Source organism: Entelurus aequoreus, linkage group LG23, assembly GCF_033978785.1.
Source record: "Entelurus aequoreus isolate RoL-2023_Sb linkage group LG23, RoL_Eaeq_v1.1, whole genome shotgun sequence".
Classification (NCBI taxonomy): Eukaryota; Metazoa; Chordata; class Actinopteri; order Syngnathiformes; family Syngnathidae; genus Entelurus; species Entelurus aequoreus.
The window spans coordinates 43,283,128-43,295,835 of NC_084753.1; the positions used below are offsets into that span (position 1 = coordinate 43,283,128).

The window sequence follows — 12,708 nt, forward strand, 5'->3', positions numbered from 1 at the left end:
CGAGCTCCTCCCGGATGACAGAGCTTCTCACCCTATCTCTAAGGGAGAGACCCGCCACCCGGCGGAGGAAACTCATTTGGGCCGCTTGTCCTTTCGGTCATAACCCAAAGCTCATGACCATAGGTGAGGATGGGAACGTAGATCGAGCGGTAAATTGAGAGCTTTGCCTTCCGGCTCAGCTCCTTCTTCACCACAACGGATCGATACAGCGTCCGCATTACCGAAGACGCCGCACCGATCTCACCATCGACACAATGTCGCACAATGTCATTTTCAAAAGGCAATACCCACAAAGGTCCCGGGTGCCCCCAAGGCAGAAAACACATCAACCACACCAATTTAATGGACCAATTTTTATTTCATGGTTTTATCTTTCGCTCATTTCTTGGTCTTTCCACAATGACCGGCCGCACCTGTAAAAAATGAACATGCTGTCAAATCCTGGGTATTTCTTCCCGGACTATGACGTTAGGTAATATTATATTTACTGTATTTACCTGCAGACTGAAGGTTAGACACCGGGCCCTTTGGTGTCGGCCCTCCTCTGTTGGTTTTGGCTTCTAAGGACATCATGCCTGCGGCAAGGGATCCTTTTTGTACCCCGGCTGGGGTGAACCCAGCTTTTCCCAGATTACAATTCTTGGAGTTCTCTGGAACAAAGTGAAGCACATGATTGGGGAAAAAACGCCACAAAAGCGATGAAGTGAAAAGAAAGACACTCACTGGAATCCATGTTGTCTCCTACGTCCAGTACACTTCCAGCCTGCGTGGTGGACTTTATATGTACTGGAGACCACCGGCTGTGGGAGGACTCTTCCGGGGAAATGAAACTTAGCCAAAAAGGGCGTCCTCTTCCTCTGTTCAACAGACGGATGAAAGTTTTGTCTCTGGAGAACAATTCAAAACCTGAACACGGGCGGATGCCATCATTTGGAATGCCCCGTTTTCAAGGCGAGGAATGCAGGTTGACTTGTAAGTTCTCCATTCATGTCCACGGTTAACACGATCAAGTAAGGACAGTTAACCTCAATTTACGACTTTTTACCGAATACTAACTGTCTCTCAACTGACCACAGTGTACCTCAATTTACCAGTTTTATTCGGTAAAAACTCGTAAATCCAGTCAAATGCATGAACAGTAGAACAGTCGAATGATTGAACAGCTGACAAAAAGCAGTCCAAAAGTTGCACTGTCAAAGACTCAAAAGTTTGAACAGTCAAAAAGTTGAACTGTCAAAGAGTCAAATAATTGCGCAATTGAACAGTCAAACAGTCAAAAAGTTCAACTGTCGAACAATCAAGAGTCAAAAGTTTGAACAGTTGAAGATTCAGTTGGTTGAACTGTCAAATAATCAGTCGTATAATCAAACTGTCAAATAGTCCAACAGTCAAATATTAGAACCGTCAAAGAGTAAAATAATTGAAAAGTCAAAGAGTCAAACAGTCCAATAATCGAACAGTTCACAGTCGAATAGTCAATAAGTTAAAGTCAAACAGTTAAACAATCAGAGTTGAATAATCAAGCAGTCGAACAGTCAAATCGTTGAAAAGTCGAAATATTGAACAATCAAATAGTCGAACAGTTATTTAAAGAGTAATAGTCAAATTCTAAACTAGTCAGTTGAACAGTCGAGTACTCAATAAGTTGAACAGTCAAATGCATGAACAGTAGAACAGTCGAATGATTGAACAGTTGAACAGTCGAGTACTCAATAAGTTGAACAGTCAAATGCATGAACAGTAGAACAGTCGAATGATTGAACAGTTGTCAAAAAGCAGTCAAAAAGTTGCACTGTCTAATACTCAGAAGTTTGAACTGTCAAATTGTCAAAAAGTTGAACCGTCAAAGAGTTAAATAATTGCACAATTGAACAGTCTACGGTCATAAAGTTAAACTGTCGAACAATGGAAGATTCAAAAGTTTGAACAGTCGAAGAGTCAAACAGTCCGATAATCGAACAGTTCAGAGTCGAATAGTCAATAAGCTAAAGTAAAACAGTTAAACAATCAGAGTCGAATAATCAAACAGTCAAACAGTCAAATCGTTGAAAAGTCGAAATATTGAACAATCAAATAGTCGAACATTTATTTAAAGGCTAATAGTCTAATAGAGAGTGTATTTGTTACAGTGTAACCATGTTCTCTAATCTGGTTTCAGATAGCAGTATTTGGTACAATTGTGCTATCATACCTCACAGTACAACACCCTGCCACAAGTCGTCTTGTGGTGGCAAACTGTCCGACCATCTGGAATTAATGATAAACCAAAGCATCCGTCACCGCCCTCTTGTAATGGTTTCGTTTCTTAGGAAATGAAACTTAACTCCCGAGGTCAGATACATGTGTACACGCCCTCTATGCCAATCTAGCGCTATCTAGTTGTTGAGGGGTAAAATTACACCTCTGGAAAGGATTCGCATGCGTTTCAAAGAGAAATGCTTGGGTTTGTTTGGTTTTCAAGGAACGAAATAACGGGTTTAAAGTAAGTGGAACATGGCCGTTATAAAAGGGAGTCAATGGGGGACAAAAGGGTCCCGGGGAACTCCGATGTATACTCGGTCCATAGCTCGTGCTAAAAGTAACTTGGCAAAGAACAGAGGATGCAAATGTTGAGGTTAGAACAGACTTCCCTCTCCCCAGCCGGTCTTCGTCCAGCTCCTCCCGGGGGATCTCGAGGCGTTCCCAGGCCAGCCGGGAGACATAATCTTCCCAACGTGTCCTGGGTCTTCCCCGTGGCCTCCTACCAGTCGGACGTGCCCTAAACACCTCCCTAGGGAGGCGTTCGGGTGGCATCCTGACCAGATGCCCGAACCACCTCATCTGGTTCCTCTCCATGTGGAGGAGCAGCGGCTTTACTCCGAGCTCCTCCCGGATGACAGAGCTTCTCACCCTATCTCTAAGGGAGAGACCCGCCACCCGGCGGAGGAAACTCATTTGGGCCGCTTGTCCTTTCGGTCATAACCCAAAGCTCATGACCATAGGTGAGGATGGGAACGTAGATCGAGCGGTAAATTGAGAGCTTTGCCTTCCGGCTCAGCTCCTTCTTCACCACAACGGATCGATACAGCGTCCGCATTACCGAAGACGCCGCACCGATCTCACCATCGACACAATGTCGCACAATGTCATTTTCAAAAGGCAATACCCACAAAGGTCCCGGGTCCCCCCAAGGCAGAAAACACATCAACCACACCAATTTAATGGACCAATTTTTATTTCATGGTTTTATCTTTCGCTCATTTCTTGGTATCTTCGTTTCCACCTTGACCGGCCGCGCCTGTAAAAAATGAACATGCTGTCAAATCCTGGGTATTTCTTCCCGGACTATGACGTTAGGTAATATTATATTTACTGTATTTACCTGCAGACTGAAGGTTAGACACCGGGCCCTTTGGTGTCACCCCTCCGCTTTTGGTTTTGGCTTCTAAGGACATCATGTCTGCGGCAAGGGTTCCTTTTTTTACCCCGGCTGGGGTGAACCCATCTTTTGCCAGATTGCCATCCTTGGAGTTCTCTGGAACAAAGTGAAGCACATGATTTGGAAAAAACGCCACAAAAGCGATGAAGTGAAAAGAAAGACACTCACTGGAATCCATGTTGTCTCCTACGTCCAGTACACTTCCAGCCTGCGTGGTGGACTTTATATGTACTGGAGACCACCGGCTGTGGGAGGACTCTTCCGGGGAAATGAAACTTAGCCAAAAAGGGCGTCCTCTTCCTCTGTTCAACAGAAGGATGAAAGTTTTGGTTCTGGAGAACAAGTCAAAACCTGAACACGGGCGGATGCCATCATTTGGAATGCCCCGTTTTCAAGGCGAGGAATGCAGGTTGACTTGTAAGTTCTCCATTCATGTCCACGGTTAACACGTTCAAGTAAGGACAGTTAACCTCAATTTACGACTTTTTACCGAATACTAACTGTCTCTCAACTGACCACAGTGTACCTCAATTTACCAGTTTTATTTGGTAAAAACTCGTAAATCCAGTCAAATGCATGAACAGTAGAACAGTCGAATGATTGAACAGCTGACAAAAAGCAGTCCAAAAGTTGCACTGTCAAAGACTCAAAAGTTTGAACAGTCAAAAAGTTGAACTGTCAAAGAGTCAAATAATTGCACAATTGAACAGTCTACAGTCATAAAGTTAAACTGTCGAACAATGGAAGAGTCAAAAGTTTGAACAGTCGAAGAGTCAAACAGTCAAATAGTAGAACAGTTAACAGTTGAATAGTCAATAAGTTACAGTCAAAGAGTCGAATAATTAAAGAGTCGAATAATCAAACATTAAAACCGTCAAAGAGTAAAATAATTGAACAATTGAACAGTCAAACAGTCAAAAAGGTTTACTGTCGAACAATCAAGAGTTAAAAGTTTGAACAGTTGAAGATTCATTAAGTTGAACAGTCGAAGAGTCAAACAGTCGAATAATCAAACTGTCAAATAGTCCAACAGTCAAATATTAGAACCGTCAAAGAGTAAAATAATTGAAAAGTCGAAGAGTCAAACAGTCCAATAATCGAACAGTTCACAGTCGAATAGTCAATAAGTTAAAGTCAAACAGTTAAACAATCAGAGTTGAATAATCAAGCAGTCGAACAGTCAAATCGTTGAAAAGTCGAAATATCGAACAATCAAATAGTCGAACAGTTATTTAAAGAGTAATAGTCAAATTCTAAACTAGTCAGTTGAACAGTCGAGTACTCAATAAGTTGAACAGTCAAATGCATGAACAGTAGAACAGTCGAATGATTGAACAGTTGAACAGTCGAGTACTCATTAAGTTGAACAGTCAAATGCATGAACAGTAGAACAGTCGAATGATTGAACAGTTGTCAAAAAGCAGTCAAAAAGTTGCACTGTCAAATACTCAAAAGTTTGAACTGTCAAATTGTCAAAAAGTTGAACCGTCAAAGAGTTAAATAATTGCACAATTGAACAGTCTACGGTCATAAAGTTAAACTGTCGAACAATGGAAGAGTCAAAAGTTTGAACAGTCGAATAGTCAAACAGTCCGATAATCGAACAGTTCAGAGTCGAATAGTCAATAAGCTAAAGTAAAACAGTTAAACAATCAGAGTCGAATAATCAAACAGTCAAACAGTCAAATCGTTGAAAAGTCGAAATATTGAACAGTCAAATAGTCGAACATTTATTTAAAGGCTAATAGTCTAATAGAGAGTGTATTTGTTACAGTGTAACCATGTCCTCTAATCTGGTTTCAGATAGCAGTATTTGGTACAATTGTGCAGTACAACACACAAACAGTACAACACCCTGCCACAAGTCGTCTTGTGGTGGCAAACTGTCCGACCATCTGGAATTAATGATAAACCAAAGCATCCGTCATAGCCCTCTTGTAATGGTTTCGTTTCTTAGGAAATGAAACTTAACTCCCGAGGGCAGATACATGTGTACACGCCCTCTATGCCAATCTGGCGCCATCTAATGGTTGAGGGGTAAAATTACACCTCTGAAAAAGGATTCACATGGGTTTCAAAGAGAAATGCTTGGGTTTGTTTGGTTTTCAAGGAACGAAATAACGGGTTTAAAGTAAGTGGAACATGGCCGTTATAAAAGGGAGTCAATGGGGGACAAAAGGGTCCCGGGGAACTCCGATGTATACTCGGTCCATAGCTCGTACTAAAAGTAACTTGGCAAAGAACAGAGGATGCAAATGTTGAGGTTAGAACAGACTTCCCTCTCCCCAGCCGGTCTTCGTCCAGCTCCTCCCGGGGGATCCCGAGGCGTTCCCAGGCCAGCCGGGAGACATAGTCTTCCCAACGTGTCCTGGGTCTTCCCCGTGGCCTCCTACCAGTCGGACGTGCCCTAAACACCTCCCTAGGGAGGCGTTCGGGTGGCATCCTGACCAGATGCCCGGACCACCTCATCTGGCTCCTCTCCATGTGGAGGAGCAGCGGCTTTACTCCGAGCTCCTCCCGGATGACAGAGCTTCTCACCCTATCTCTAAGGGAGAGACCCGCCACCCGGCGGAGGAAACTCATTTGTCCTTTCGGTCATAACCCAAAGCTCATGACCATAGGTGAGGATGGGAACGTAGATCGAGCGGTAAATTGAGAGCTTTGCCTTCCGGCTCAGCTCCTTCTTCACCACAACGGATCGATACAGCGTCCGCATTACCGAAGACGCCGCACCGATCTCACCATCGACACAATGTCGCACAATGTCATTTTCAAAAGGCAATACCCACAAAGGTCCCGGGTCCCCCCAAGGCAGAAAACACATCAACCACACCAATTTAATGGACCAATTTTTATTTCATGGTTTTATCTTTCGCTCATTTCTTGGTCTTTCCACAATGACCGGCCGCACCTGTAAAAAATGAACATGCTGTCAAATCCTGGGTATTTCTTCCCGGACTATGACGTTAGGTAATATTATATTTACTGTATTTACCTGCAGACTGAAGGTGAGACACCGGGCCCTTTGGTGTCGGCCCTCCTCTGTTGGTTTTGGCTTCTAAGGACATCATGCCTGCGGCAAGGGATCCTTTTTGTACCCCGGCTGGGGTGAACCCAGCTTTTCCCAGATTACAATTCTTGGAGTTCTCTGGAACAAAGTGAAGCACATGATTGGGGAAAAAACGCCACAAAAGCGATGAAGTGAAAAGAAAGACACTCACTGGAATCCATGTTGTCTCCTACGTCCAGTACACTTCCAGCCTGCGTGGTGGACTTTATATGTACTGGAGACCGGCTGTGGGAGGACTCTTCCGGGGAAATGAAACTTAGGCAAAAAGGGCGTCCTCTTCATCTGTTCAACAGACGGATGAAAGTTTTGTTTCTGGAGAACAATTCAAAACCTGAACACGGGCGGATGCCATCATTTGGAATGCCCCGTTTTCAAGGCGAGGAATGCAGGTTGACTTGTAAGTTCTCCATTCATGTCCACGGTTAACACGATCAAGTAAGGACAGTTAACCTCAATTTACGACTTTTTACCGAATACTAACTGTCTCTCAACTGACCACAGTGTACCTCAATTTACCAGTTTTATTCGGTAAAAACTCGTAAATCCAGTCAAATGCATGAACAGTAGAACAGTCGAATGATTGAACAGCTGACAAAAAGCAGTCCAAAAGTTGCACTGTCAAAGACTCAAAAGTTTGAACAGTCAAAAAGTTGAACTGTCAAAGAGTCAAATAATTGCACAATTGAACAGTCTACAGTCATAAAGTTAAACTGTCGAACAATGGAAGAGTCAAAAGTTTGAACAGTCGAAGAGTCAAACAGTCAAATAGTAGAACAGTTAACAGTTGAATAGTCAATAAGTTACAGTCAAAGAGTCGAATAATTAAAGAGTCGAATAATCAAACAGTCAAATATTAAAACCGTCAAAGAGTAAAATAATTGAACAATTGAACAGTCAAACAGTCAAAAAGTTTAACTGTCGAACAATCAAGAGTTAAAAGTTTGAACAGTTGAACATTCAGTAAGTTGAACAGTCGAAGAGTCAAACAGTCGAATAATCAAACTGTCAAATAGTCCAACAGTCAAATATTAGAACCGTCAAAAAGTAAAATAATTGAAAAGTCAAAGAGTCAAACAGTCCAATAATCGAACAGTTCACAGTGGAATAGTCAATAAGTTAAAGTCAAACAGTTAAACAATCAGAGTCGAATAATCAAACAGTCGAACAGTCAAATCGTTGAAAAGTCGAAATATTGAACAATCAAATAGTCGAAGTTATTTAAAGAGTAATAGTCAAATTCTAAACTAGTCAGTTGAACAGTCGAGTACTCAATAAGTTGAACAGTCAAATGCATGAACAGTAGAACAGTCGAATGATTGAACAGTTGTCAAAAAGCAGTCAAAAAGTTGCACTGTCAAAGACTCAAAAGTTTGAACTGTCAAATAGTCAAAAAGTTGAACTGTCAAAGAGTTAAATAATTGCACAATTGAACAGTCTACGGTCATAAAGTTAAACTGTCGAACAATGGAAGAGTCAAAAGTTTGAACAGTCGAAGGGTCAAACAGTCAAATAGTAGAACAGTTCACAGTTGAATAGTCAATAAGTTACAGTCAAAGTGTCGAATAATTAAAGAGTTGAATAATCAAACCGTCAAGTAGTCAAATATTAGAACAGTCAAAGAGTTAAATAATTGAACAATTGAACAGTCAAACAGTCAAAAAGTTCTACTGTCGAACAATCATGAGTCAAAAGTTTGAACAGTTGAAGATTCAGTAGGTTGAACTGTCAAATAATCAGAGTCGAATAATCAAACTGTCAAATAGTCCAACAGTCAAATATTAGAACCATTAAAGAGTTAAATAAGTGAACAGTCGAAGAGTCAAACAGTCAAATATTCGAACAGTTCACGGTCGAAGAGTCAAGCAGTTAAATAATCGAACAGTTCACAGTCGAATAGTCAATAATTTAAAGTGAAACAGTTAAACAATCAAAGAGTTGAATAATCAAACTGTCAAATAGTCCAGCAATCGAATATTTGAACAGTTAAACAGTGAAATTGTTGAAAAGTCGAAATATTGAATAGTCAAATAGTCAGACAGTTATTTAAAGAGTCTTAATAGTCAAATTCTAAACTAGTCAGTTGAACAGTCGAGTACTCAATAAGTTGAACAGTCAAATGCACGAACAGTAGAACAGTCGAAGGATTGAACAGATGATCAGCAAAAACGTTCCACTGCTAGTCACTCAAAAATCTGAACAGTCAATAAGTTGAGCTGTCAGAGAGTTAAATAATTGAACAGTCAAACAGTTTAACTGTTGAACAATGGATGAGTCAACCATTCGAACAGTCAATAGGTTAACGAGTTGAGTCAAACGGTCAAATCATTGAAGTTAACTGTAATTTGAACAGTCAAACAGTTGAATAATCAAAAGTTTAACTGTCAAACAATGGAAGAGTCCAGAAGTTGAATAAGTGAACAGTCAAATATTTCAAAAGTCAATACAGTTAAATAAATGAATGATCAAAAATTAATAGTCAACCAATCGAATAGTCAATAAGTTGAACAGTCGAAGAGTCAAATATTTGAACAGTAAACAATCAAATAGTCAATAAGTTGAACAGTCAAACAGGTAAATAATGAACAGTCAACCAGTAGGAACAGTCCAATAATTACAACTTCAGTCAAACTCAATATAAATGTTGAGTAGTAAAATATTCTAATATTTCTGTTGAAATAAAAATTATAATAAAAATACAAGTAATTTTGATAGTAATATTAATAATAATAATAATTAAATAATAAGTCTAATAAATAAGATTAATTAATGATAAATAATAACAACGACAATAATAATAACAATACTAATGTGAATAATAATATTAACAACAACAATAATAATAATTAAAAAATATAAATAACAACAAATAATAATGATAATAATAACAATAATAATAATAATGATAAAATAAGAGTAATCAATAAGAGTAATTAATGATAAATAATAACAACGACAGTAATAATAACAATAATAATGTTAATAATAATATCAACAACAACAACAATAATAATAACAAATTATGAATAACAACAAATAATAATGATAATAATAATAATAATAAAATAATAATAATAAATAATAGTAATTAATGATAAACAATAATAACAACAATAATAATAATAATAAATTATAAATAACAACAAATAATAATGATAATAACAACAACAACAATAGTAATAATAAAATAATAATAATAAATAATAGTAATTAATGATAAATAATAATAACGACAGTAATAATAACAATAATGTTAATAATACTATTAACAACAACAATGATAATAATAATAATAATAATAATAATAATAAATTATAAATAACAACAAATAATAATGATAATAATAACAACAACAATAATAATAATTTTAAAAAGGATAATAATAATAAATAATGAAGTGAAAGCTGAATCTGCAGATGACAACACGTATCTCAGAGGGATTTCTTTGTGTCATGTCTGTTTATCATGTTTCTGTTTTGGCCATGTGCTGTTTTTTGGACACTTTCTTAGTTCCTGGTTTCACTTCCTTGTTTGTTTGTTTCCATGGTTATAACAAACGCACCCAAGTTCCCCCTCGTGTCTTTGCCACTACGCATTTAAGGAGTCACGGGTGGGACCTGATATTCAGCTGGGAATGATTAATACATTAAATAAACACAAGACATGTATAACTATCAGCCACAAAACGAACAGGCTTATATTTAATATGCCACAAATTAATCCCGCATAGCAAACAACTCCCCCCTCCCGTCCATATAACCCGCCAATATAAATCAAACACCTACACAACACACTAAATCCCACAGCCCAAAGTTCATACAACACATATATTTCCCCAAAGTCCCAAAAGTTACGTACGTGACACGCACGTAGCGTGACATGCACGTACGGGCAAGCGATGAATGTTTGAAAGCCGCAGCAGTGTACTCACGGTACCGAGACTGCGCATCCAACTCAAAGTCCTCCTGGAAAGAGTCCCTGTTCTCCCGGTTCTCCACAGGCCAATGGAAAGCACACCAAAAAAGTCAAAAGGCAGATTATTCCAAGAAGTGGCTCCGTGGCAAAAAACGCTGCGTCTGACAGGTGCTCCAGGTGGTTAGTGACGTCACTTTCCGCTTCCGCCCGGTCTGATAGAACCGGATGCCTTTTATATCCCCACATATTATTTACGTACATATTTAATATTAACATGATTATTAAATACGCCTGTAACAGTTTATAATAAGTAAATGGATGACATCCATCCATCCATCCATCCATCCATCTTCTTCCGCTTATCCGAGGTCGGGTCGCGGGGGCAGCAGCCTAAGCAGGGAAGCCCAGACTTCCCTCTCCCCAGCCACTTCGTCTAGCTCTTCCCGGGGGATCCCGAGGCGTTCCCAGGCCAGCCGGGAGACATAGTCTTCCCAACGTGTCCTGGGTCTTCCCCGTGGCCTCCTACCGGTCGGACGTGCCCTAAACACCTCCCTAGGGAGGCGTTCGGGTGGCATCCTGACCAGATGCCCGAACCACCTCATCTGGCTCCTCTCCATGTGGAGGAGCAGTGGCTTTACTTTGAGCTCCTCCCAGATGACAGAGCTTCTCACCCTATCTCTAAGGGAGAGCCCCACCACCCGGCGGAGGAAACTCATTTCGGCCGCTTGAACCCGTGATCTTGTCCTTTCGGTCATAACCCAAAGCTCATGACCATAGGTGAGGATGGGAACGTAGATCGACCGGTAAATTGAGAGCTTTGCCTTCCGGCTCAGCTCCTTCTTCACCACAACGGACCGATACAGCGCCCGCATTACTGAAGACGCCGCACCGATCCACCTGTCGATCTCACGAACCACTCTTCCCTCACTCGTGAACAAGACTCCGAGGTACTTGAACTCCTCCACTTGGGGCAAGATCTCCTCCCCAACCCGGAGATGGCACTCCACCCTTTTCCGGGCGAGAACCATGGCCTCGGACTTGGAGGTGCTGATTCTCATCCCAGTCGCTTCACACTCGGCTGCGAACCGATCCAGTGAGAGCTGAAGATCCTGGCCAGATGAAGCCATCAGGACCACATCATCTGCAAAAAGCAGAGACCACCAAACCAGATCCCCTCAACGCCTTGACTGCGCCTAGAAATTCTGTCCATAAAAGTTATGAACAGAATGGGTGACAAAGGGCAGCCTTGGTGGAGTCCAAACCTCACTGGAAACGTGTCCGACTTACTGCCGGCAATGCGGACCAAACTCTGACACTGATCATACAGGGAGCGGACCGCCACAATCAGACAGTCAGATACCCCATACTCTCTGAGCACTCCCCACAGGACTTCCCGAGGGACACGGTCGAATGCCTTTTCCAAGTCCACAAAGCACATGTAGACTGGTTGGGCAAACTCCCATGCACCCTCAAGGACCCTGCCCAGAGTATAGAGCTGGTCCACAGTTCCACGACCAGGACGAAAACCACACTGTTCCTCCTGAATCCGAGGTTCGACTACCCGGCGTAGCCTCCTCTCCAGTACACCTGAATAGACCTTACCGGGAAGGCTGAGGAGTGTGATCCCCCGATAGTTAGAACACACCCTCCGGTTCCCCTTTTTAAAGAGAGGAACCACCACCCCGGTCTGCCAATCCAGAGGTACCGCCCCCGATGTCCACGCGATGCTGCAGAGTTTTGTCAACCAAGACAGCCCCACAGCATCCAGAGCCTTAAGGAACTCCGGGCGGATCTCATCGCTTTTAAACTACCTCAGCAACCTCAGCCCCAGAAATAGGAGAGCCCACCACAGATTCCCCAGGCACTGCTTCCTCATAGGAAGACGTGTTGGTGGGATTGAGGAGGACTTCCAAGTATTCCCTCCACCGATCCACAACATCCGCAGTGGAGGTCAGCAGAACACCATCCTCACTATACACGGTGTTGATAGTGCACTGCTTCCCCTTCCTGAGGCGGTGGATGGTGGTCCAGAATCGCTTCGAAGCCGTCCGGAAGTGGTTTTCCATGGCTTCCCCGAACTCCTCCCATGTCCCAGTTTTTGCCTCCGCGACCGCTGAAGCCGCACACCGCTTGGCCTGTCCGTACCTGTCGTTAAATGGATGACATAATAAGTATATATATATATATTTATTTTCCCTACTGAGCACAAGTTAACTGACTGGCAATTTATTATATATATATATATATCGATGGACCCCTATGGCCATTACATGGTTACTCATTAGTTTTCACCTGTCACGTCACGCAC

General features: G+C 41.6%; 3 long non-coding RNA genes across 3 annotated transcripts in view; all 3 read right to left on the bottom strand.

Moving 5' to 3' along the window:
• Positions 1-338: 338 nt before the first annotated feature.
• On the bottom strand, positions 339-2,236 carry LOC133641193 (uncharacterized). The gene is made up of 4 exons (XR_009824263.1): positions 2,192-2,236; positions 724-887; positions 498-650; positions 339-413 (listed from the first exon to the last, which is right to left on the bottom strand). It is a non-coding gene; the product is annotated as an uncharacterized LOC133641193 (long non-coding RNA).
• A 960-nt stretch (positions 2,237-3,196) lies between these two features.
• LOC133641195 (uncharacterized) lies at positions 3,197-3,751 on the bottom strand. Its single transcript, XR_009824265.1, has 3 exons — positions 3,587-3,751; positions 3,362-3,514; positions 3,197-3,277 (listed from the first exon to the last, which is right to left on the bottom strand). It is a non-coding gene; the product is annotated as an uncharacterized LOC133641195 (long non-coding RNA).
• Positions 3,752-6,254: 2,503 nt separating this feature from the next.
• The window catches only part of LOC133641194 (uncharacterized), a 6,916-nt gene continuing 462 nt past the window's right edge, over positions 6,255-12,708 (bottom strand). Inside the window, exons 3-5 of the long non-coding RNA XR_009824264.1 lie at positions 6,640-6,770; positions 6,414-6,566; positions 6,255-6,329 (exon numbers count right to left, since the gene is read on the bottom strand). This is a non-coding gene — a long non-coding RNA (uncharacterized LOC133641194). The remainder of the gene's footprint in view (positions 6,330-6,413; positions 6,567-6,639; positions 6,771-12,708) is intronic.